The sequence below is a fragment of the Crocodylus siamensis genome, chromosome 2 (genome assembly GCF_052110815.1).
Source record: "Crocodylus siamensis isolate JL-2025a chromosome 2, ASM5211081v1, whole genome shotgun sequence".
Taxonomy (NCBI): domain Eukaryota; kingdom Metazoa; phylum Chordata; order Crocodylia; family Crocodylidae; genus Crocodylus; species Crocodylus siamensis.
The window spans coordinates 240,116,078-240,143,318 of NC_143396.1; the positions used below are offsets into that span (position 1 = coordinate 240,116,078).

A 27,241-nucleotide genomic window follows, 5' to 3' on the forward strand; every position below is an offset into this window, starting at 1 on the left:
ATATGTAAAATTATTTATTTTTACTACTCCAAAATACTTTTAAGATTGCTTTGAATATTTTGTATATGCTGTGTTAGCATGAATATAAAAGTACCTTGAATATAAAACGACTCAATAATTAGGTACGCTATATGGAAAATCTATAATTGTGTTATATTTTTCCAGGTCTACAATCTAAGGAGAGTTGTCTTGAATCCTAACATCTCCCACTGCTGCAGGAGAGAAAGTGGGGGCAGGATTAGGTGCCCTCCCCACCACTGTGCACTTCCATCTTTCCACAGCCTCTGCCCCTTCTCCCTCCCCCTATTCCTGAGTCTCTGCCTCTCTCCTCCCTGTTCCCACCAGTCTCTGCCCCTTCCACCCCAACTCCACAGTTTCTGCCTGTCCTTCCTCCTGTCCCACCTCCATGCTGTCAGATGCTGCTCTGGCCGTTCTGTCCAGGAGCACAGCATTTGGAAGCTTAGCTCTTGCCTGGCCATGCAGCAATGCCGGCACTGCTGATTGGCTGGACAGGAGAAGGAGCTTTCACGTGCTGTGTACCTGAGAGGTTGGAGCTGAGGTGTGCCTGAAAGTAAGGGGGTGGATGGGAGAAGTGGAGGGGGGCAGGAGGCTACTATGCCTTTGGCTCAGGTCCCAATGAGGGTATAGGACCAGAGTCAGCTGCAGCAGCTCCCTTCTCCCCGCTCTGCTTCATATGTAAATAAAAGATGAGGGGGGTTTCCCCACGCTGATTGGGGGCTGGGAGAACCTCATTTTATATTCAATTACATATGGTATTTTACGCCAAGGTGATGATGATAAAAGACTTCTTTCAGTACGATTGTTTTAGCAGATGGTTCCTTTTGATTTTTGTCATGTGATCAGATTCATTTAGTTTGGGGTCTCATCATGATCACACAGGATTTTTTTGGTTAATTTCCACACAATAAATGGTCTCAGTTCTGTTATGTTCCATAGAATCATAGAAGCAGGGTCGGAAGGGACCTTGTAGATCTTCAAGTCCGACCCCCCGCCTGGGTGGGAGAAAAGACTGGACTCAAATGAGTCCAGCCAGGTAGTCATCAAGCCTCTTCTTAAAGATCCCCAGGGTAGGAACCAGCACCACTTCCCTAGGAAGTTGGTTCCAGCTCCTAGACACCCTAACTGTGAAGTAGTTCTTGCGGATGTCTGATCTAAACCTACTCTCTAATAATTTGTGTCCATTGTTCCTTGTCATGCCAGGGGGCACTAGGGGAAACAGTGTCTCCCCTAAACCCTTCTGGTCCCCCCCTAGTGAGTTTATAGACAGTCACCAGGTCCCCCCTCAGCCTTCTCTTGTGAAGGCTGAACAAGTTTAGTTCCCGCAGTCTTTCAATGTAGGGTCTGCCCTGTAGTCCTTGGATCATGCGGGTGGCCCTCCTCTGGACCCTTTCAGTGTTGTCCACGTCCCTCCTGAAATGGGGCGCACAGAACTGGATGCAGTACTCCAGCTGTGGCCTGACCAGCGTCACATAGAGGGGGAGGATCACCTCCCTGGCTGTACTTGAGATGCACCTGTGGATGCATGACAAGGTCAGGTTAGCCCTGCCAGCTGTGACCTCACATTGTCGGCCCATGTTCATCCTGGAGTGAATAATGACTCCAAGATCCCTTTCTGCCTCTGTGCTCTCAAGAAGGGAGTTTCCCATTCTATAAGTGTGCTGCTGGTTTCTACTGCCTCAGTGCAGCACCCTGCACTTGTCAGTATTGAAACGCATCCTGTTTATGTCAGCCCACTCCTGTAACCTATCCAGGTCTTGTTGCAGTCTTGCCCTCTCTACTAGCATGCTCACCTCACCCCAATTTTTGGTATCATCAGTGAATTTAAACAGGTTGCATTTCACCCCATTGTCCAAATCGCTCTTGAAGAAATTGAACAGCGCAGGCCCCAGGACCGAGCCCTGAGGGACTCCACTGCCCACTTCCCCCCAGGTCGAATATGACCCGTCCACCACCACCTTCTGAGTATGACCCTTGAGCCAATCCGCAATCCATCTGACTGTAGGCATCAATGCCACGGTCGCCTAGTTTTTTAATGAGGATGGGGTGGGAGACGGTGTCAAAGGCCTTGCTGAAGTCTAGAAAGACTACGTCCATGGCAACACCTGCATCCATTGCCTTTGTGACCTGATCACAAAAGGCAATCAGGTTGGTCTGACATGACCTGCCCCTAATGAAACCATGCTGTTGCCCTTGAGCATCATCCCTGAAGCCGGCCCATCACAGATGTTCTTGAGGATCTTCTCAAAGAGTTTTCCAAGGATAAAGGTAAGACTGACAGGCCTATAGTTGCCTGGGTCTCTCTTCCCTTTTTTGAAGATGGGGACCACATTAGCCATCTTCCAGTCATCTGGCACCTGGCCCGAGCACCATGAGCACTCGTAAAGTCATGCCAAGGGCCCTGCAATAACCCCAGCTAGCTCCCTCAACACCCTGGGGTGGAGAGCATCTGGACCCGCTGACTTGAACACGTCCAGCCCCTCCAGAAGCTCTCTAACCCGGTCCTCCCCAACCTGAGGTCTGGAGGCGTTCCCCTCAAGTCCATCTGGCATCATAGCGGGGAAGTCCTGGTCCCTGCACAAGAAAACAGAGGTGAAGAATTGGTTAAAGAGTTCTGCTTTCTCCTTTGGCGCAACCACCAGATTGCCCAGCGTACTTTGCAGGGGCCCCACATTAACTGGTGCCTTCCTCATCCTCCCTATGTATTTGAAAAAGGACTTTTTGTTATCCTTGATCTTGGACGCTAGTCCTAGCTCTATGTCCGCCTTAGCTTTCCTGACAGCCCCCTACAGGCCCGAGCAGAGGAGGTATACTCTCTTTGGAGATAGCACCACCCTTCCACTGGGTGTACGCCGCCTTTTTGGCAAGCAGGCATTCCCAGATGCCCTTAGTGAGCCAGGGGGGCTTTCAGGCACTCTTGCCCCCCTTGCTTCTTGTTGGGATGGCCTCCCCTTGGGCCCTGAGTATCATTTCCTTAAGGAACGACCACTCATCCTGGACACTGAGTTCCCCTGCCCTCAAGGACCCCAGCGCCTCACCCACTACTCTCCTCAACTTGTTGAAGTTGGCCCTCCTAAAGTCTAGGGCTACTGTCTTGCTGCAGGCCTTTGACACCCTGCGCTGGATGGTGAATTCCAGCAAGCGATGATCGCTATCGCCCAGGTGGTCAAGAACCTGGAGGCCTCTTACCAGGTCATCGCCTGTGGCCAGGACCAGGTCCAACAGGGTGTTTCCTCTGGTGCGACTGTGCACCTCCTATATTAAGTGGAGGTCCTGTATCTCAGTTAGGAACCTCCTGGAATGGTCCGTCCTGGCTGATTGTTCCTCCCAGCAGATGTCCGTATAATTAAAATCACCCATGACAACTACATCCCTTGTCTTAAGTGCCTCTGCAAGCTGGCCCGAAAATTCCCAGTCCAGCTCCTCCCCTTGGTTGGGGGGTCTGTAGTAGACCCCCACCGTCAAATCGCTCTCCCCACGGTCCCCTTGAATCTTAACCCAGAGCACTTCAGCCTGCCCTTCCTCTGACCCCATTCTGCTGGCAGAGGATGTGTAGTGCTCCTTGACGTAGTGCCACACCCCCATCTTTCCTTCCTTCTGTATCCCGCCTGTAAAGCCTATAGCTCCTAATGCTAACTGCCCAGTCATGGGACGAATCCCACCATGTTTCTGTTAGCCCTATGACATCTGGGTTTGAACTAGCTATTCTGAGGGCGAGTTCCTCCTGTTTATTCCCCATACTGCGAGCATTGGTATATAGGCATTTAAGGCCTTGCAAGACTTTGTGTGCCACCCCCCGTTTAGGGAGACTGTCTGGACCCCCGTTTCTTACCTTAGCACTCCTTGCCTTTGTCACCTGTCTTGCTCGGATGGCGTCTCCTCATCTTTCTGCGGCCCCCTCCCCCAGCGAGGCCAGTTTAAAGCTCGCTGTACAAGATCAGCCAACCTGGAAGAGAAGACATGCTTGCCTTTAGGAGAAAGATGAAGCCCATCCCACCCCAGCAAGTCCCCTGCCCGAAAGCGTGGGTCATTATCAAGGAACCCAAAGCCTGCCTGGTGGCACCAGCTGCACAAGCGCCAGTTGACCACACCAATACAGGCCTCGTGCCGCCATCCCCGCCTACTCACCAGAAGAAGAGAGGAAAATACCACCTGCGCCCCCGTCTCCTTCAGCTCGTCTCCCAGAGCCTTGAAATCCTTCATAATGCGGTCAGGGTTGCCCCTGGCTGTGTCGTTCGTACCCACATGGACAACAACCATGGGGTACTGGTCTGCAGGTTAGATGTAGGCCGGGATCCTTTCCGTGATGTCCCTGACCCGAGCCCCAGGCATGAAGCAAACCTGTTGTGTCCAGGGGTCAGGCCAGCAGATGGGACCTTCCAGTCCTCGTAGGATGGAGTCTCCAATGACCAGGACCCAACGTTTCTTCCTCTTGGTGTTTGCTCTCTGCCCATTCCCTGTTATGTGGGGAGTGACATCGTCACCTCCAGAGGCCATTCCCTTTTGTCCCAATTGTTTAAAAATATGATTTCTGAAATACTGGAATTTTAGAGGTTTAAAAATATAAAGCAGTTGCTAATCAAGTCTCCTGGAGCATGGTAATTACTATGCTCCAGCCAGCCTCCGCATCTCATGTATTAGCATCCCTGAACTTCAAAATTGTGGCAGGTGCGCTTTAACTAAAGCTTGTCAAATGAGCTTTACTTCAAGCTTCCCTGCTGCCATTTTGAAGCATGGGGAAGCTAATATACAAGATGCTGCAGTGCTTTAATTAGAGTGGCTTTCAGAACTGCTCTAATTAAAGGGCCCTCCATGTGTAAAAGTGCCCTGAGTACCCAATTCTACTGTGTAACACAAATGTAAATCTGCAGTTAAGTATAACAATTACCCCTTAAATGTTACATTTCCGTCTAATTCAAATTTAGAGGCATTTTTTTTTTAACCAGATCGCTGCACTGTGTTGTTGCAAACATAGCACTGTGATCTTGTGCAGTTCATTTATGTAATCAGTGAAAGCAAGGACAAAAGTAACTTACTGGGTCATTGACATTGTTCTCATACCCTCATTATGCTTATTTGAATCATTAATATGTAAAATATACTTTTCATGTCCAAAATAATTGAATAATCACAGAATTTGAGGAAAGAGATTCCTGATTCAGCATCCTTTCCTTGGCATGATTGGGCTATACTTAACTCTACTTGGAACTTAGAGGCAACTCATTAAAGTGTTTAGAAAACTGGCAATTAACCAGTATAATACCTAGCCATTGCTGATTTCTAGCATACTTGGGCAGCATCATCCCTTTAGAAATTGCTAGCTTATATTTCTTACTGGTCTGACTTAGAGCCCTGTCTTCTGGCAAAGCAAGGATCAGACTAGTAAGGAAGCATTGTAGTGTGGAATTCAGAGATGTCCAGACTTGAAATGTGTCAATGGACCAGAATATGCAATCTGAGGGGGGCACCTGGTGACCATCTATAAACTCACTAGGGGGGGCCAGAAGGGTTTGGGAGAGACCTTGTTTCCCCTAGCACCCCCTGGCATAACAAGGAATAATGGCCACAAGTTGTTGGAGAGTAGGTTTAGATTAGACATCCGCAAGAACTACTTCACAGGGCAGCTAGGATCTGGAACCAACTTCCACGGGAAGTGGTGCTGGTTCCTACCCTGGGGGTCTTTAAGAAGAGGCTTGATGCTTACCTGGCTGGACTCATCTGAGCCCAGTTTTTCTCCTGCCCAGGCAGGGGGTTGGACTTGAAGATTTACAAGGTCCCTTCCGACCCTACTCCTATGATTCTATGAACCCAAAATGAATAGTTAGCTAACGAACAAACAGTATATAGTTCTAGTTTTACATAATAGCTTTAAAAACATTTCAGGTACAGAGCAATATCATCAATCATTGTTGACATTGCCTGCAAGAAATATAAGACGCTGATCCTGTTGCATATATCAAGTGTGAATTCCTAAATTGCCATAACCCAACGTAAGAGGAGTTCTGTGATACATCGAGAGACGCTTCAATAGCCTGCTGTGCAAATCTGACATCTCTTGTGTGTTAAGAGCACTTTTATTTTTAGATAGACAGTCGGTAAGGACATAGTGTATCTTAACTACTGTATAAGAAAGAGGAGGGGGTAAAATAGAGTTTATGACCTTAATCCAACTGTATGCTGCATGTATCTTTAATGAGAGTGATTTTTAGGAGCAACAATCTTACAACCTGTTGAGCCTAAAATGAGGCCTGCTGCATGTTTTGGATGTTGAGTCAGGAACAGGGATGAGTCATGAAAAATCATCCCCTTTGGCTGAGGATGTACCCAAGAATACTGAAGTGAGTGTTTGGGAGAATGCTTAGTTGCCAAGCAATTATTTTAGGTCTGAGCTGGCTATTGTTTGGAAATATGGATGGATATTATTGGTTTTATTTTGCTGTGTTGAAGACTGGTTTTACCCTTCATGAAATGTATTTATAGATCCAAATTTTAATAAGTTCTAATCTGAGATCCTTGTACTAATTAGTCCCCCACTCATGACTGCTTGTCATGAGTCCTGGGATCCTTCAAAATTTATATGCAGACAAGATACAGGGCAGCCTGGTCCAGATGCATCTCATGGAGAGTGGGGCCACACTAATCATATGCAAGGGGGGGGGGATAAAGAGGGATTCTGGGTGAGCTGTTTGGGTCCCCATTTGCTGATGTTTGCCAGACATTTAAGGCTGGTGAAAAAACAGGAATCTTGCAAATTAAAAAGAAATATGCATCTCAGCTATGGGAGTGAGGAGGAAATCAAAATGTATGCAGTGTAGTGGCACACCATGACTTGAAAAAGAGTAGGTGCTGAGGGGGGCTGTGCTCAGTGGGCACAGTCAATGGGTCTATGTTGGTGGATGCAGCCAAAGGCACTCAGGAACCTGGGGGATATTTCACCTGAGTGGACCCTGTGGGCAGGACCAAGTCCAGAATTGACTTTGTCTTCCTCCCCACTGGGTGGAAGGCAGAGAAGGCTCACTGTATGCCCCTGTGTTTCTCAGACCACTGCTTCCTCACCCTCCAGGCTGATCTGGGAGAACAGCTGGAAAGAGGCAGAGGAATGTGGAAGTTGAACACCAGCCTCCTGGAAGATGAGCAGACCAGGCACAGCTACAGAGAGCACTACGCAGGCTGGAAGACCCTCCGGAACCTGTACCAGAACCAGGCCGAGTGGTGGGTCAGCGTGAGAGAGAGGACCAGGGGCTTTTTCCAGCAAGCAGGCAAGTGGTAGACCCTCTTCCACCGGAAGCAGCATGAGCATCTGAGCTGTAAGTTAGAGGACCTGCATAGGTAGGCGGTGGCAGGCTGGGATATGAGGAAGTCCATGCAGAAGGTGAAGGCCTAACTCCAGTGCCTGGTACCGGGAGGAGGCCAGTAAAAAGAACTTCCAGGCCAGGGCCCCCTGGGTAGAGGAGGAATAATGGTCTGCTTACTTCTCCAGGCTGAAGAAGAGCAAGGAGCAGTTCATGACGTGCCTCAGAGACAGGGGGAGAGAAGCACTGGTTGAAGGACCTTCTACCTGGAGCTGTATGCCGAGAAGCTGACAGACCTGGAGGCCATGAAGCTGTGCCTGCGAAGCCTCACCTGAACTATCAAGGAGGATGAGCAGTGGCAGCTGGATGAGGTCTGGATGCTGGAGGAGCTCAAAAGGACCCTCCAGAGTTTCAAGAACAGTAAGACTCCTGGGTTGGATGGCCTGCCCAAGGATTTTTACCTGACCACCTGGGATCTGATGGGTCCAGACCTGTTGGAGCTCTTTTGAGAGTGCCTGCAGGAGGACTGACTGGGAGTGGGGATGGAGTTGGGCCTCCTGACCCTCCTGTACAAGAAGGGTCTGAGGGAGGAGTTGAAAAACTGGAGGCCGATCTCTCTCCTGAACTTCGTCTATAAGCTGCTGACCAAAGTCTTGGCCAAGCGATTTAAATCTATCCTAGCTACAGTCATCCACGAGGACCAGTTGTGTGGGGTGCTGGGATGCCAGATCCACAGAGCCCTGATGCAACTGAGATGTTCTTCAGCTGGAGAGGAAAAGAGGACAGAGTGTCACCATCCTAAACCTGGACCTGGAGAAGGCCTATAACACAGTGTTCTACCAGTTCCTGTTCCAGACGCTGGAGAGGATGGGAGGCCCCCTGACCTTCGCCAGTTGGATCAGCACTCTACACAGAAGTGAGCAGCAAAGTGCAGATCAATGGCTTCCTGAGCACCTGGATTGCAGTTGATTCGGAGGTCCGGCAGGGCTGCCTGCTCTCCCCAATCCTGTTTGTCTGCACCATCGAGGCCTTGGCCCAGCACCTGAGGCAAGACCCAGGGATCTGCAGAGTCATACAGGAGGGATACAGCAGCAACCGAGAGACCAAGGTCCTGGCCTGCATGGACGATTTGAACATCCTGTGCCAGAACAAGTGGTTGGTAGAACAAACCCTGTGGCATATGTAGGTATATGAGGTCGTGGTGGGGGCCAATCTCAATGTGAGCAAGAGCACCTGTGTGGCTGCAGGCAAGCTCCTGGACCTGGAGTCCCTGGGTGTCTCTGTCCCCTGTGAGGGGGTCAGAATCCTTGGGATAGATTTCAACCCCAACCTGAGTGGCAGGACAGTGTGGGAGAAGACGGAGGCAAAGGTAAAGCAGAGATGGGCTGTGGAACATGCACTTCCTTTCCATGGCGGGGCACATCACACTTGTGAAGGCGATGTTGTTACTGGTGCTTCTGCACACCACATTTGGTCTTTACCCCTTCCAGGCCTGTTGCCTACAGGATCCAAAGGGCTGTGTGCATTTTCTTCTGGGGCTCCAGATGGGAGAAGGTCACCAGGAAGACCTTGTACAAGGACAAGAGAGTAGGGGGTAGGGGCATGCCAGACATCTTCCTGTTCCTGTGGGCCAAGTATACGAGCCAGGTCTGCAAGTTAGTGATGGCACAGAATCTAAAACTGCTTGCCTGGTGAAATATATTTTGCAGGGCACAACCTGAGAGACTAGGGTGTATTCACCCCAACCAACCACAGACCATGGATCATGGGCTTATCGTGGTTCAACGTGATCCTAAACCAGTGTCGCAGCTTATATGGCCTGCAGAACATAGCCCTTGCGACCAGGAGCAACCAAAAGATGATCCAGGAGAAGATGGTGAGGCTGAGGGACACTGTCACCTGTGGACCTGGTCCCGGCTGACGTGTACCAGGCTGTGTGGGAGCACATCAACCACAAGGACCTGTGCAAGGATCACAAGGACCTGAACTGGCTAATAGCCCACTGAGCCCAGTGAGTACCCAGAAGCATAGAGAGGGTCAGCTGGGGAGACCCAACTGCCCATGGCCCAACTGCCATGGAGTCACTGAGACAATCGACCACCTCCTCTGACTGCACCAAGGAGGTATGGAAAAGGATAAAACTGTTCTACAAAGTGGTGACCGGCGTCAACCGGCTAACCAGAGAAGTGGTGCTGTACAGGCACCTCGCCAAACACCAAGAGAACCTGTCACCCCATTTTGACCAGTTTGCATCCTGTGGAAGGCCAGGGATCTCCTGCTGTACAAGCACATGGATGTAGGCTGTGTGAAGATGACTCTGAACAAACTCCACACCTACTACCAGAAATTGGTAGTGGAGAATGGAGAGGATGCAGCCAAAGCCATCTGAGACGCATGGCACAGGATCTTCCAATTTCCCCCTAGTGGGGAAAGGGGCAGTGGTAGTGAGGAAAAGGAAGAGACAAATGGAACTGAGGACAGAGAGAGTGACAGCAGCAGCAGATTCTCCAGCAGGAGCTAGAACAACAATAAGTGACATGGATGAAGGGTGAACTGAGGCTGTGACCCTGCAAATGGAGTGGGGATGGAAGGAAGGGGTGCCTGGTCTGAGAGACTAGAGTTTGTTTACATGTGTATAGCATGCAGTGTGGATATTTTAACAGGTCCAGGTGGCCTTTGTATAGGTGTGCAGGCTATACTGGTGCAACTTTTTTGTAATGGGTTATGGTTTTATGTCTGGAGCGATGCTCAGAGTGTAGATGTGTGTATATATACACACATACAGAAAAAGAGACGCACAGTTTTACCAAAAAATTGAGAGTGTGTACACCCCCCCCCACACACACACACCAGAGACCATCAACCACCTCCTGTAGCTAGGTCCATATGCCAAGGGAGTGTGGAAAAAGGTAAACCAGCTCTGCGAAGAGGTTACAGAGATCAGGCTGATAACCAGGGATCTGGGTTTTCCATTTTCCATGGAAAAAATGGAGAAAACCACAGATCTCCCACTTTTAGAGGACAAAACATGGATTTTACCTTTCCCCAGCCTGATCATAGCACTGGGGAGGGGAACTGAGTGATTGTGCTCAGTTCCCATTGCAGTGCTGGGGAGGAGAACTGAGCCCTAGGCTCAGTTCCTTTCCCTTGCGCTGTAATCGGCTTCCTGCAGCCCAGCCACAGGAGGTGGGGAGAGCCAGGGCTGCACTCCTGACTCAGCCACATGGGGCTGCAGAGCCGCTGAGAGCACAGCCCTGGTTCTCCCCTGTCTCCCACCACCTGGCTGCTGGCTGCTTCAAAACTCAAAATGTTTTGAATCGTTTCGACTAGCCTCGTTTTGTTTCAAGGCTGTTTTGAAGCCCTTTGTTTCGATTCAATTTTGCTGTTTCAAGGTCGAAATGAGTCGAAACAGTGTAAAATCAAAACAGCCAGTGAAATTTCGCAGAGCCCTACTTTCTATGAGGGTGGTCAGGTATTGAAACAGGCTACCTAGATAAGTGGTGAAAAGTCTTTGCTTGGAAACTTTCAAGAGCAGGTTGGACAGACACTTGGCTGGAATGGTTTAGCCAGGGATGGTCCTGGTTTGAGCAGAAGGCTGGACTAGATGACCTTATGAGGTCTGTTCCAGCCCTACTTCCATATAATCCTATGTAACTTTCAAATTTCAGAATTTCCACTGAATGAAAAGTTGCAGCAAAGGAAGTTAAGGTTAGATATTAGGAAGAACTTTCTCACTAGGAGGGTACTAAAGCATTGGAACAGATTACCCAGTCTGTTCAGTCAGGTTGGACAGACACTTGATTGCGATGGTTTACTCGGGGATGATCCTGCACTGAGCAGGGGGATAGAATACATGACTTCATGAGGTCCATTCCAGCCCTACTTTCCTATGATCCTGAAGCAAATTTAGATTAAATCAGGAAAAACCTTTCATACTGTTTGAATATAAGGGCAATTGAATAAATTACTTAAGAACGTTGTAGAATATTATTCATTGAAAGTATTCAAGAGTGGGTAAGTATACTATTTGTCTGGCATAGTTAGGAATACTGCATCCTAAATTTGTGCAGGTGTTAAATTAAATAACCCTTAAGGTTCCTGCCATCACTAAGACTTCATAATTTTAGAATTTGGCCCTAATTGGCTAGTATTTCAAAAATGTTTATATCAGTTAAGCATTTAGTATTTGCAGTTTTAGTACTGTATTTTTCCTGGTTATGTCTCTTCAAGAAAAACATAGCTCATTTTTAAAAGGCATTTTTGTGTGTTTATAGAGAGATTGCCAAAATATCCAAAATGTACTTTTAATAAAATGGTAAAATATTTTTTTACATGGAATTATATCAAGAACTGGCCCTTTTCCTAGATCAGTGTCCTCAGAAATGAGGGCACAATCAGAATCTATAAGGTTCAACATGTCATCCACAAAAAATAGTCAACAATGCAAAAAAAAAAAAAAAGAATGGTTTGGATATTTTTGGAGTTTATTACCGTGTGTAGACAAAATGGGGGCCCGTCATTTGAAGTGGTGGGTTTTAAAAAACAACACTTCAATTGAGGGCTGATTAAACCCCTGTGTCATGCACACATCCCACTGACTTACCTGCCTCTCTGGCAGGGAGGGGTAGGTGAGTTGTCGGCAGGTGGAGCGGTCACTGGGCAGTGGGGGAATGGGGGGTGCTTCCCTCCATGGCAGCAGTGCTCCCTCCCCCACAGCAGGCACCCAGCTTGGGTGGTCCCGGGGGGCACCAGAGCTGTAGAGGAAAGCACTGCTCAGGCAGGCAAGGCTCCAGGGGGAGAGAAAAAGATCAGGCTCGCTCCTTTTCTTGGGTGGAGCCTGCTTTCCCGGGCTGCTGCCAGGCTGCCTGCAGGGCTTCCTGAAGAGCTGTGGAGCTGCACGGAGTCCAGTCCTTCGCTCCGCAGCTGTAGGGGCAACAAACTAAAATTCCTCAAAGGAGTTTTAGGTTGCTGCACCCCAAGTCATTTAAGGCACATTATGAGGCTGAATTTCCTACAGCAGCTGGAATTAATGTGCAATACGCCTCTGAGGTATGCAAACACCAACACCATTAAAGTGGTGCAAAAACATTTAGCCTGCTTTAAAGTGTCAAGCACATGTGCCTCTTGTTTCAACTATACACAGCCTATTTGTCTAAGTCTCTCAATTTCTGCCATGATACCAGAATACCCTTAAAAAGCATGGAACATAAATAATGTTACAGTGTAACTGAGACCAAATTTACTAATTCAAACTCTGAAAGGTGATTAAATGTCTAGTATGCAGATTTAAAATAAATAAGAGAAAAGAGTCCCTTAAGAAATATTTTTATATGCTTGTGGGTGGGGAAGATTAAGCTGACATAAAACTTTGAGTTGATATAAGTGTGCTGTGATTGAATGTGGATTTGCCTCTGGTAAGGCACAAGTAATTGGTGTTGCTTTGCTTCTGTTGAGCTTGGCACTGACTAGTTTCTGATGCCTGAAGGTTCCTCTTCAGTTCATAATTAGTGGCTTACATCCCCCTCTAGCTTCCTTACCCCCCTTTTTTTTTTTAATCTCCTTTCTGCTAAGTCACCTCCTCTTTTCCTATTCCTGTTTTCCTGTCTGCTCTCTACTTTCCCATGAAATTTCCCGAGGCTCTGGCTTCTTAGTCCTCTCATCTCTGGCAGTTTTGCATTGGCACAGAATATATTTCTGCAAATGGCACAAACTTGTTCTTTAAATTGGTTCGCGGGAAAGATTTCAATTAGTTGAATGCTCTAGTGTCTGACATCCATACTGAAAATTCAGTTCTCCTCTAACAGCCACTCTAATGCCTGACATCCATATTGAAAATCTGCATCTTCTCTGTGATGTTAGGAAATAATTCATTAAATGAATCTAAGCAGTATAATCAATAGGAAAGATCAATTTACATGGAGACTGTAACTTCTTTCTTACAAAGCTTGGCCAAACTCAGCATTTCAAAGACAGCAAAGAATAATGATTATAAAAGGGACAACTGTAGGCAGGAGATCAATTCTTTCTTCTCAAATTGACTTGCTATTTCACCTCAAACCTGTTCTCATTTCCTCAGTTTGTTAAAATGGAGGAAACATTACTTATGTACAAGAATCCTGGTTTTCTCTGTTAAAAAAAATCCCAAATTCTCCAATTAAAAACACCCAAATCTGCGGGTTTTTGTGATTAAAATGAAACACTACAATATATATCAGGTATCAGTTGAACACAATGTTTTAGGGATAGATTTACAATTTTAAAACAGTTTGAAAGTCTACCACTGCCTCATTCATAATAAAATAGATTCTAAATATCTATGTATTTTGGCATTTGATTTTGATGTATTTATCATAGAATATCAGAGATCCCCCTTCCCACTCAGCATGCAAGACAAGCTACGGTTGTCCCCCACCCTTCTCCCCAACTGCTTTGTGGTGCCCTGCCCCTGCTGTTACCCCTCACTCCTGACCCACAACTACCTACCTCCCAGCCCTGCTGGTGCCCTTCACTCCTGACCCACTGTGCCCTGCCCCTAGGCTCCAACCCCACAGTATATGAGGAAGGGGGTAGGTGTGTAAGGGAGAGGGTATGAGCGCATAGGCAATGTCATGGGCAACATGTCAGAAAGACGTGGGGGGCATCTCCCCCACAGATTTCTATGCCTACAGCAGGGCATGGGGCTGGCCCAGCAGGTGTAGGAGGGCAGAGTGAGGCAGGGAGGCTCGGTACTGCTGCTGCTGCCAGGAACACCGCACTGCCATGGCCACCAAGGTGAGGCACCCCCTGCCTGCAGCACAACTCCACGCCGCTGCAACTGCAGTGGTGGCAGCAGGAGCAGAGCCTCTCTGCCCCGCTCTGCCCTCCCATGCCAGGTCCCACCTGTTGGACCACACAAGGGGCCCCTGCCCAGTGCCGATTTGGCCAGGCTGTAGTCCCTTGCCCCAATGTGAGCACAGAAATCAGGGGGCACATGCACCCCCCCAGTATTCTCTGATGTGTTGCCTGTGGGCCTGACCCCTCCCCGCAAGTGCACCTAGCAATGGGGAGCTCTCCCCACCCTGGAATGAGCTGTCCATGGCTCTGTCCTGCTCCCCATCCATTCCCTCCTGTTCCTGCCCAGGCCCTGGTCCCCAGTCACCTCCTGAGCTGGGCAGTGCCCCCAGCTGCCAACCGCCAACCTGCCCCACTCCCTCCCTCACTGTGCAGGTTCAGCACAAGCTGCCACCACCACTTCTCAATCTCACCACAAGTTGTGGCCCCCACTGTGGCCTTCCACATGTCTGTGTTCCCTTCCCCCACGGACTTACCTGCTGGGAGCTGCTCTCCACCATGCTGCCTAGCTGTATTACCAGCCACATGCATGTGTGCGCAGGCACATGCACATGGCACTTCCTGCCTTTCATCCTCCTCCTCCCACTGCCCCCAACCCCAAACAGCCCCTTGCAGGCTGGAGCTCTGTCAGCCTGCAAGAGAAAACCCATGGTTTCCTGGGTTTTTCTCCTTTAAAGGAGAAAATCCACATTTTTTTCCACAAAAAGAGAAAACCCAGACCCCACCTTATGTGTCTTTCAGGAATAGTGTAAAGCTTAATCTTTCTCTGTCTTTAAAGGATATGGGGACATTTAAGTATAATATGCTATAAAAATGCTAAATGTTGTAAGTATTATACAATTTGAATATGTAAATAAGATCTTTGTTTGACACAAATAGCATGAATTAAAACACGGGCTTAAATTTAGGCTCCTCAATATGTCTTTCTAGTCAAAGTACAACTTGCATTCTTTAACACACGATAAACTGCTTTGCTGGTTTGGGACTTGAATCAAACTCTCAGACGTAATGTAATTGTTTTCAGTCCATTTCCCTTGAAGATTTTAAAGAGAACAACAGACCATAGACTTGGGAGCAAAATTCAGGATTAATGAATGGATACTCCTCAAAGAAAGGAAATTAACAGTGGGACACTTCAATGTGTTTGTATTAGTATCAGGATTTTTTAATATGTTTTCCATTTGTAGGAGGATGTAGACATCAGACTGGTGACCTTAGGTCATTCATTTTAGTATGGAAAATTCAAAGGAATACTACAGAGAAAGCTGTCAGGAGCCGTTGATGGATTTAAATGCATCAAGGTTAGGACTACTGTAGTTGATACTGAAGTTGAATAAAATAGAACAAATTGCCACAGATGGTGTCAGATATATTTACAAAATCTATTCAGGAAAGAAACTTGTGAGTCATAGGGACAGTTACATGAATAGAGACTAATTTTGACTGCACCAAACTTTCAGGTTTCTAGGTCCCAGCATGGAATCAAGTAGGGTCTAAACTACTTGTACAGCTCATGGGGAAAGTTTGGTGCCTCAGCATGAGATCCAAAACTGCTGATGCACTGAAGATGCAGTCAAACCTAGTCAATGGGAAAGTCAAGCACAACAATCCTTTCTGGGGCTTTTGAGCATCTCTCTTCTTGGGATCTTCAATTCAGAAACCTGTTCTTCAAGGTAGGTATACCCTGTTCCATATAAACCAGAAGAGGCCAGTTTTAAGAGGGAACATGGTTAAAACATGGTGGCGGCAGAAGGAAGTAGTAGTAGTGTACGCTGTAGTAATGACTTGTATCAAAATGACTATCTTAAAAACCCCATTCAGTTGCTGCCTAAATGTCATGGGTACCTATCACTTTTTATATTAGAATTGTTATCAGATGTGCCCTGCTGGGCCAAGAACAGGGGTGGGGAGAGGGACAGAGAGTTGGGGTCTCACCACTCGGCAAAGCTTGAACCAGTCGAGGTTCCCAGGTGTTTGTTGGAGCTTGCAGACAGGCAGAGTTGTGAGCACAATCAATGGAGGGACTCCAGGCAGAAAAGGGGTGGAACTGGTGCAGCTTTTGGATCCAAGCACCAGGATAGAAACTTGAGCTTGGGGAGGGGTTTTTGTAGAGAACTAAAAATGGCTCAAGGGAGAACACTAGGTTTGTTTATGGGTAAACGATGGCCCACATGCTGGATAGTACAACCTGATCACTCCTGGCTATGGGTGGCATTACTGAGAAGGAGCTCACAATACAGACAGGCAGATTCAGTGTTTTGGGTACTAAAAAAAGGAATCATTACTAAAATTAGTCTGATAAATGCTGAGCTGGGTGTGTACAGACTTGATTAGCATTTGGAGCAGAAATCCCCCATCATGCAGTGCTCCCCTGCTTCCCTGGTTCCAGAATTCAGTGCAGTCCTTGCCTTGGAATCTCTCTTCTCCGTTCTGAATGCTAACGAAGGTACATCTCCCATGTAAATGAGCTGTCATCCATCTCTGATGTCAGGGGAGTTGTTTCACTCCTATCAACCTTCTCTGGAGGGACTTGGGTGCATCTCCCTCTGCATCTTCACTGTCTTTTGTAAGTCCTTCCTCTAATCAGTTCTTGTTCATGGGTGGCAAGTCCTTTGTGAGTCAGGCAGGCTGCATCCTGTGCCAGGCTTCCCCCAAGAGCACAGAGCTGATAGGTAACAAAATTCCCAGTTGCCTTGAGTACTGCTGGGGCTGAACAGCTACCTAAGGCCAATTTGAACCCATAACCTAGTTGTTATATGCTGCAGTCGAAAATCGACAGGAATACTTCAGACATAGAAGTCTGTCTGTTAGGTTGCACCAAACTCTGTCAGGCCACAGAGCATCACTAGCAAACTTTCACATGCTGGAGTATGCTTGCAAGCTTTGGTGAATCATGTTCAGCCTTTCCCCCCAAAGAGTGTTTGCTGCAGAGATATTGGCAAATCCTAAGTGCCTTGTAAGCTTTGAAGTGAAAAGCAAGGTACCTATATAAGCTAGCTTCTCCAGCATTCAGTAGTAGCTGAGTAGAAGTTTTTAGGATTTGCATTTTGAATGGAGGCACCTAAATTCCATGCAAATACCATTTTGCAAGTCTGTAAGTACTTTTATGGATCTGTGTCTGTCTGTACAAATTCTGAATAACGTGAATGTGAGAATGAAAAGCTGCATGTGCGAGCCTTGGAATGGAGAGAAAACACCTGAACACTCCCAGGGATAAAGTACAAAAGCAGGAAGTTTCAGGGGGTTTGTTCAGCCTTATAGGTAGGAGAGCAGGGTTACATGGCAAACAATTTCCCATGCCATAAAGAAATCCAGTACATTTTTCTCGTGTAAGGGCATGCACAAATCATTCAGGACAGCAGCAAGGACTGGATTTCTATCATGTCCTTGCTTGAAACCAGATTGACGGTTGGCAACCAAGAGGTGCTTGAAGGCTATTTTTAGCTAACTTCTTAATTAACTTATGAAAAGGAGTACAGAAATGGAGCAGTGATTTGAAAGATTGTTTCAGTGAGTGCTTATCTATTCACAGTAAAGGTTAACTGAAAGAACACTTCTAATAAAAAAAAATTGCGTTGCAATTGGAAGTTATAGAGCTGTTTATGAAAGGTGGGATTGAAGGAGAGATTATGTGAACGGTTTCATAATTTCCTGGGCAGTTTAATTCTTTATTTGGAATTAGTTTTATTCTTTGTATTGTCTGATATGTTGTTCAATCCATGTGCAATGTAGTCATAATTGCAACTATGAATTTAAAAATGTACACATTTATATTATAAAATATAACACTAAATTTACATCATTTTGCACTGAAAATTTTATGGGTGAGAAACATTAAACTAAGATAATTTCTTCAAATAAATTGTAATGATCTGATCATTGTGTGTGTATATCCTGAATGAGGGATCTGGAATTTAGAGAAATATATCATGTTCAAGTGCAGGAACTATCATGCTGTTCAGATGCCAGCCTACCTTCTGAAATCATCTTGAGTGGAGACAGGAGACACCTCTTTCACTGAGTTATCTAAGAACAAGAAAAGTCACCTGAAAACATTTTTGTGCTGTGAAAAAATGTTCCTTTGTAAACCAAACTGAATTAGCCAAACATTCTATTAAAAAAAAAAAAAAAAAAACCACACTCAAAAAGAGAAAAAGATGCACACAAAAAGCTGCAAGAGAGATCCTCTTGTGTAGGGGAATCTCTGGCTGAGACTGCCAGCTTTACACAACTGCGCCCTGACTCCTCAGGTGCCAGTGACCTGGAGCTGTGCAATATTTGCACACGCGAATGAAGAGCTGGGGTTTGCTCCAGGATTGGCATGTGAAAACAAAACAAAAAACCAGGTTTCCCATATATTTTCAGGTGCTGTGTCTGGGACAAATCCTGTAAGATACACATTTCCAGGCTCAGGCCCTTAGTCTGCATGATGTTTTCCCCTATTTTTCCCTTTCCTCCTTCTTTTCCTCTGTCCCACTTCTTTCTTTTCCAGTCTTTTTCTCATCAGTTTTTCTACCACTCACTTTTTATTATGAATATTTAATGATCTCTTTCCATGACCGTCTCTTCTCCAAGATCTGTTCAACGTGTGATGTTCCCTCTTTGGGGCTTTTCTTGTTTCATTTCATTGTATTTCCCCTCATTTCTCCTTTCTTCCCTTCCATTGTAACAGCAGTTTGGTAGGGGGCTGTTTGCAGGGCTGGGGTTTTGCCTCCCTGATCAGTTCAGCTGGGCCCATCTGAACGTCCCCAGGAAGGCAGCTGCAGAGGCCCGGGGGAGATGCACCTGGGCCCTGCCAGTGCTGATGCCAGGGGGGGTGGAAGAAGAGCCGATGTATGAAAAGCCGGCAGAACGAGTCTGTACTTTCCTCCCAGTTACATCTGGCCTGGCCAGCGTGATTTGTAACCTCGTCTGTGCAGGGTGAAAAGAGCTGGCTGGGCTTTGGCCTGTGGGCTTCCTTCCCGGACAGCCCCTAGAGGCAGCAGCCACCCTCAGGGCAAGCCAGGCCCCTGCTCTCTGCTCAGAGGATCGTGGTGGCCCTGGAGTGCGGCAGGAGGAGCTGGCGGTCTGAGGTGGGCACAGGGGATCCCATGCCAAGCTACTGCAAGCGTCTCTGCTGCTGCTGAGGGGGGTCCCAGCTCCCAGGGGAGCCTGCTGTGCCCTCCAAGCCTCCTCAACATGGTGTCCATCCTGCTGAGGCCTGGGGCTGTGCCTGCAAGGTGTGCAAGGAGTGAGGCAGGGCTCTCCGGGCACTTCTCTAGGCCGCCGGGGCACAGACTCTTGTGCCCCCACCCCACCTCTCCCCAGCTTCATCCCTTGTGGGTGTGCTCCCTTCAACTTATCCCTGTGCCATTCCTGCCTCTCCTCCTCAGCTGATTCCCTGCCCCAGGTCTATTCCTCTCTCAGTCCCTAATGCACATGCCACTTCCCAGCCCTGGGCCCAAATTTAAACCCCATTTCTTCTCTATCACTGGCACAAGGCTTGGTCTCCGGTGGGCTATTGGCACATTAAAAATAAACACGGCATCACCTGGAGAGCTGTGTAAAGTCTGTGACAAAAAATGGCACAAGGGCCCTTCTCACGTAACGTTTTTTAATAATAATATTGTTGTTTAATTAACATTTTTATTGTAATACTGTCTATACTATTGCAATAGACTGGTCTCCAAATGCAGTAGACCCAGTAAAATACACAGCAGTGACAGATCCTCACTCAAAGAGGTTGTGAAAGACCGAAAGAGAATGGCTGGATGAGATGGAAAATGCAAGGAGAAGACAGGGTGAAAATAATCATAGGTTTAGCATAGACTACTTATATGCTTACTTCTTAGTGAACTAGTAGCAAGTCTTTCCTCATGTTTATTCTATAGAGAAATTCACTGTACCAAGTTATTTGTTCTAGTTCATCTACTCCTATTCCACGTTCCCCAGATGAGCCTGTTTTGTGACGTCATATTAGTTACTGTGGGCATGGGAGTGTCTTGGTACATGATTATTAGACTGGGTTCTGAAGCACTATTGTTAGCTGGCATGCTGGTGACTTACGGGAAACAAAGGCCATTTGTAAGATCTTGGTGCTATGTAACTTGCTTGTTTTCTTATGCTTCAGTGAATGCCTAGAAGACTAAATCCAGTCTTTTAAACAGCTACAGAAATACATATTTTCTAAAGGTAAGCCTTTTACTGATATCTTCATGTTTTTACTCAAATTTAAACAAAGTATTTACTTTTCTATGTCATGTCAAAGAACAGTGTACAGTAAGTTGGTGAAATGGTGCCATCTTTCCCTTGGCCCCAGCTGTTTAAAAAGAAAGTAACAGAAACCTAGGAAAAAAGCAATGAGAGAGACCTATTAGCAGGTCAGGATTTTACCTTAAAATGAAAAATCTATCTAGGCTTGTTTTAATTTCATGAAGAACAGAATTTCTCCTTAAAGACTGTTTCTCAATCTGGTTGATCTAACTACAGGAAATGTTTCCTGATAGTCATCCCATGTTTTCTCAGTTAAATCTAGTAACTTGATTTTTGCACTGCATATGGTTAGCTCTTTTCTCTTTTCTCTCAAATTAATGCCCCCTGGCATTCCAAACATTTTTCTGCTCATATTCTTTGTCCCATTCAGTTCATGCACTATCTTCTGGAACTGAGTGGCACAGATACGAAAGCAGCATTCCATGGAAGATCAATTCATTTTTAAATGACCATATTGATCCTGATCCTGTTTGTATAGTTTCCTTATAGGTGGAGCTTTGTTCAGTCATCAGTGCTTGAGAAGAGGGACAGCTGGGAATTCTGGGAAGAGGTACAGAATTTTAAAAACTATTTCCCCTAGTATCATAAACCTTTCTATTTTACACATATGCAGATTTTGTACATGGAAGTTGTTACATCTATATAGTGCAGGTCTGCATCACTATGTAATGATGAATACAGCACACTTCCCTTAAGAATTTAGGACCAGAACCTCAAAGACATTTTGATACATAATTCCCATTTATTTCATTCTTATAATCCCTTTAGTGAGTAGCTCCACTGGCTCCAGCTCTACTATATGGGAATAAGGATTATTCATCTAGGGTAAGGATAGGAAGGGTAGTCTTACAGTAGCCTGGGAAACAGGTGGGTTTTGGCATTCTTTAGTGTATTATGTGAGCTTCTTGGCAAGGATTAATTAGCCCATACAAGAGGTCTGTGCTGTATTATCTAAACTGCTTCTAGTACCCATGGTAGTTTGTTTCAATCTAGCTTGGATATAACTGCTCCACACTGCAGTCTGCAATGTAGATGTATCCCTAATTTTTCCCTACCTCATTTTCCCCTATTAACCTGTAAAACTGGAATATTTTTTTTCCCGATACCTTTTGTCTGTCCAGGACAAAAACTGACTCTTACGGTTTTATACACTTGGATGCAATGGACTCTTATTTCACTTTATGCTTGTAGGTTTTATTGTATTACAAATATTAAACAAGAATATTAATTCCCAGATAAAAGCTACATTAAAAATAGTATTTTAATTTAATGGAATGGAGTTCAGAAATTTAGGGCAAATTACATTTCAGCGTTTTGTAGCTTTCTTCAAACCAAGCACCATAAATACAGGACGTTCAAAATCAAGATTGAAATTTAAACTTCAAATGTGTTTCAGACTGGAAAGAAACAGTGATGGCTTCCAAACATCCTTATCTATGCCCTTTATTGGCACTGTACAAAAGACATGTTAGTGTTTGGTCCCAGACTAAGTCATATTGGACACATATACATGAGTGCCGGGCTGCAGACTCAGTTAATCGAGCCTGCTGGAGCATGGCAATTGCCGTGCTCCAGCAGCCTCCTGCATCTCATGTATCACCATCCCTGAGCTTAAAAACGGCAGTGCGGGTGCTTGAACTAGAACTCCTTGAATGAGCTTTGTCAAGTGCCCCGACACCATTTTTAAGCATGGGGACACTGGTACAGGAGATGTGGCAGCATTTTTAATTAGAGCCACTCAGAGCCGCTCTAATTAAATGCCAGCCCTTTCCTTTCCCAGAGCATGTGTAAAACTGCCCATTTGTTTTTAAAGACACCAGAATCTTTGTTTTCCTTTTCCAAGTGTTACTACAAGGCACGGTTAAGATTCTTTGGAAGCTCTGACTCATTGGATACACCCAATATATCAACATAAAGGTGGAGAGAATAATTTTTTTTATCCTCTGAGGAAAAACTTAAAGGAATCTTTTATATCTGTTCTACAAGAACATAACCATTTAGGGCTGGAGCCCTCACAAATCAAGCTGGTCATGCCAAAATGCATTTTGGTTTGTATTGCATTTTTGCATGTAGCTCTTTGCATTTTCCCATCCTTCTGGAAGTAATTAAAAAAATAAAATGCCCTGACACCTCACAATTGATCTAAAAAAGCAGTTGATTTCAATTTGGTTTTCCTGGCCCTGTCTTGACTGGGTTGGTTAAATAATTAGGTATTTGAGGAGCTTAACTCAGGGAATAAGTGAGAGTGAAAAAGGGTGAGTACATTGAGTGGATCTGGTTCTAGTTTTTTGCAAACTGCTTCCCTGAATGGGAGAACAAGTATCAGAAGGTGACCTCATGCATCATTTCATATTGGCAACCTGAAAAGTTGTGTCCAATTTTGTGAGGCTAGCCACAGTCTGAACTTCAGTCATGACTCATAACTTGATATTGTAAATGAGGTTTGGGCTTCCTACCTTACATCCTTTAATTGCATTCTTTATCTGGAGTCATAATTAAGGCAAGGCCAGAATGTCACATCTGATGCTTATCTGTGAGCACCAGAGCTATGCTAGGTGTCTGAATCTAAGACATTTCAGACTGGAAGATGACGATACTAACTTTTCTTTAGCCCAAGGGTAGATATGTGACTAGATAACTGTTTTGTTAGATTCATTTGTAAAATAGGGGAATTAGATTCTCCTTGCTAAAAACAAAGATTTCATTTGTTCTCAGTATCTTTTTCCTAGCAAGTAAGATATGTTGTATGTATTTTAGCAGAAATTCTTTGAATTAACTCTGATTTTCTATGTCACTAGGTTCAAGATGGCAAATTGCAGCTGTATAATGTATGGATTCTTTTGGTTCCTTTTGCTGGTGTTTATTGGTTGGCCCATAAGCATTTTCCTGAGTGGCCTCTATGGATTCCTGTCCCCAATTACTACTTTAATAGGACTAGATGATATCAGTGAAGCGCTGCTGCGTGGAGTAAATCTGGGGCGTCAGTGTGCTAGAAATGTACTAAGTGGAAAGGCCCTCTGTTGAGCACCAAAGACAACATCACAGCTGGCCTGCCTTCTACCGTGTGTTTCGTAGCATTTATCGTTAAACGTTTTCACTTCTGTACACTTCTGTTGTTTGGCTTTAACAATGAATTAATGACCTTTGGTAATTTATGAAGGGAACAACAGTAAGGAAGGTGTTTTGTTCTTTAGAGAATGCCATTGTAGCTTCCTGGTAATCCCAAAATGAGTAACAATGCTATCTTCACTTGTTTGAGTAAATGCATTAAAAGTACAGAGAAGCTCAAACATGAACTTCACATTCATATTCAAATTCTTAAAATCTGAGTTCCATTTTCTACACGTACACGTTTACATTATTGGCTCAGAGCTCAAGTGTTACAAATTTGGGAAAGTAAAGATAACTCTGGATTCTGGATTTTACTTATTTCATTATAAGAGATGTGAAATTCAGATTTGAGGTTCTGGTAACATGCATGTACGTATGTATTTATTTATGTATACACTTAAAAGTATTCTTAATTTAATTCTTTATAACAGATATTGACTTTCATTTTACTTTACCACTTTGTCTAATGATAAGGTAGTTTTTAAGGAAGCTGTTTATGTGGGTTCACTACATTGCAATATGACTTCAGGATCATTCATAAATAATTAATTGTCAAAAACTTACATGTAAATATTTTTCTTTTCCATTTAATTGGAATTTAATTTTTTTTTTTAGAATACATTAAACCCTAAGTTAAAACATTATCCAACCAGGCACTTGGACTCCTTAGATCTGCTAAAATTCTTGGAAATTATGGTGTTTCCAAAGTTTTTTTTAATTTGGTCGTCTTATAACCTGTTTTTGCTAATCCCTCTTCTGACATTTTTATTAGAGTGAATGTTTTTATAGAAAATAATCTAGGTTTTTACAAACTTTATTGTTCTTTTGGAAGTTGCCGTTAATTCAACAATAGTGAATAGCTATTATTGACAAGGTAATTTTATATGCATAATTTGTGTATTTCCAGAAATTACTTAGAAATGATTAAAACTGGAAAAGAGCTTGAAGGAAATGATCCAGAGATAGGGTTCAGGGCAAAATGGGCCAATACTCTGATGAAGTACTGAAAAGAAAAGGACTTACCCGCTTACCACAGTACAAAGCCTTCCAAGCTTTGTGGGGGGTGGGGGAAATATCCCTGAAGCACAGTCTACCGGGATTTATTGATCTGGCTGTAGAAGTTTAAATTGGACGAGAGCACATGTAAATGAAGCCTTCACCCTTCTTATATAATTTTACACCATATTTTAGATTGGTCTTCTCTTTAAAAATTTATCCCTGTATAATTTGCTTGCTTAATAAATGTTCAAACATAGGCAAGTTATGGTTGTTATGAGAGCTATAAGTGTGAATTTTCTGGATATTTGAATTTTCATCCATGAAGTTGTATTGGAATTTTTTAATTGATTTCCTTTAAAAAAAAAAAAAAAAAAAAAAAAGGCATAATTTATTTGTATTTATTATAGATACATGTGGCCTATAATTAAAATAGTATGATGCTTTATTTCATAAGCCCCAGTTTTTAGTTGCTTAAAACTGCACATTAATACAAAGCAATAAACTCTGGTGCATATTGCACCAGAGTTTATTGCTCCCAGGCACCAGGTTTACATGTGCTTCTGGGACCACAGCATGTTTTGCCAAGTAGGAGCAGCTCTGGCTGACAGGGGATGCAGGGGGTCAGCCTGCCAGCCTGGGGCTTCTCTGAGCCAGCTCAATGTGCTACAGAGGGGCTGGCTGGACACGAGGGTGCTTCAGTGCAGGCTTAGCTGGCAAGCAGCCCAGACACTGAAGCACCCTTATGCCCCAGCCAGCCCAGTCAGTGACTTTATGCACATTGCTGCACAGTAAAGAACTCCACCACAGGATAGTACTTGTATTTATAAGTACTAACCTACAGTGGAGTTAATTAGTTTACTTCAGCCTAATAGGGCCACATATGTAGATGTGGAGACTTAACTGTGGAGCTAATTAGGCAATTCTGCTGAAAATATCTTGTGTTGATGCACCCACTGAGTATTATCTGGCCATGAATAAATTTTATGTTGGAACTTAAGTTTTCTAATTGACAAACCAATAAGCTTTCAAAAGGCAGAGCATTTGCTTTTCAAGATGGAGCTTGGTCAGCTTGTGGAAAGGATTATATGATATCAGGGCAGTTCTCCCTCCCTGCCTAGACCCACCTTGTGCTCCCTGTGAGTCTGGGAGCAGGCGCAGGGAGGGGGAACCCTTCCTTCTGCCATTGCTGTCCCAGTCTAAGCCCAGAGCCTCTATAGCCTTGCCAGAGTGGGCAGCAGCAGCTCTGGAGCCTCTCCCCACCCTTGGTACAGTGGGGACAGCTGCAGCGGTAGGCAAGGAAAGGGGATCAGAGAGGATGTGCCTCTGAACATAAAAGGGAGTGAAGATTTTTACCTGCTTTGGGGACTTTAAAAGTCCATGTCTGCTGCTCCCATGGTGTGGCCTGCCCACCCGGGTGCAGTGGGAGAGGGGAGGAAGCAGGAACTGGGGAGGGGCAGCTACCCTTGCAGCACTGGTTGCTGCTCCCACACCTCCCTTTATAAAATCCTGAATCTGTTTTTGTATGATGTGGTTATCTGTCATAGCAAGAGACTAGACTCAACAACACTGCAGGCCACTTCCAGTCCTTTGGTTCCAGTGCTCTGCCAAACTTTAACTTTTCGGTCTGAAATTTTCCATATCAGAGGTTACCTCAGATTTATCTTTTTTTCAGCTATCTTTTCAGCCACCTGCCCAAATTTGGCCAAGTTAGAGGGTATTGAAAAATGTGTTTGCAGATACTATGCTAGACAGCTGTTAGAGCTTTTCAACTAAAATCTTCTAGTGTCCTCATTAAACTAATGCTCCAGATCCTTCCACCCTCTACAGTCACAGGAATGCACTGTCCTTATCCATAGATCAACTGAGCAGACTCCTGTTTTAACCTGATTTTTCCTACAGATGCAGTCTGCCAGTACCAGTCAACAGAAATGAAAGTCTAGGAGTGTCTATTGTGTTCTCAATTATTGTCCTAATGTTGAGGCCCAGGCAATATAGAAGAGAAAGATAAGATCCAGGAAAGGGAAGGAATGGATTAGGACAAGGAGACTGATACTGGAGGCTGACAAAATGTGGTGATGAAGAAAGAAAGTGAGATTGAGGGCATTGGGAATAACCCTAGGAGATGGAGCTGTTAGCATCACTATCCACCAGACATTGCTTAGGAATTGTTAAAGCACAATTAACCCTTAAATGGAACATGAAATATGAACACAGACAACTCAGTGTCCTAAAATCAGAGTCTAACTTTATTAATACAACAAATGTTATCTTAACAGTTTCTATATACAGAAAGAGAAAAACGTTCAGTACAATAATCTCACCCAATCTCAGATATTACTTTGCTCAACAGAAAAGACAGCCACTCAGGTCCTGAAGCATTGGCTGGGATGGGTCCAGACAGGTCTTGAAGGCTGGATTTATGATGATGACATAACTTTCTTGCTGCCCCCTTTTATGCTTTTCTTCAACTTCACTTTTTCGATGACTCTGCTTTGGGATTGGTCTCTCTGCAGGCAGTATATTGTCCATATTTTATCCTGTCAGCATATTCCTTTGTTCTATGTGCTTGTTCATCATGAGCACAATTCTTAATTTGGCCTTTTTCTGGTGCCTTACTTTGAGCATTGTCCATTGGTCTCCCTTATCACCTTTCATTAACATATCCAATCATTTCATCCCTCGGATTCAGCTGGTTAGTGCCATGTTCAGTTAATCTGAGCTGGTAACAAAACTATTAC

The 27,241-nt window shown here is 45.0% G+C and overlaps 1 long non-coding RNA gene across 1 annotated transcript; it reads left to right on the top strand.

Annotated features, from left to right (window-relative positions):
- The first annotated feature begins 20,176 nt into the window (after positions 1 to 20,176).
- LOC149871949 (uncharacterized) lies at positions 20,177 to 24,801 on the top strand. Its single transcript, XR_016440565.1, has 3 exons — positions 20,177 to 20,312; positions 20,872 to 20,943; positions 23,192 to 24,801. It is a non-coding gene; the product is annotated as an uncharacterized LOC149871949 (long non-coding RNA).
- The last annotated feature ends 2,440 nt before the right edge of the window (positions 24,802 to 27,241 follow it).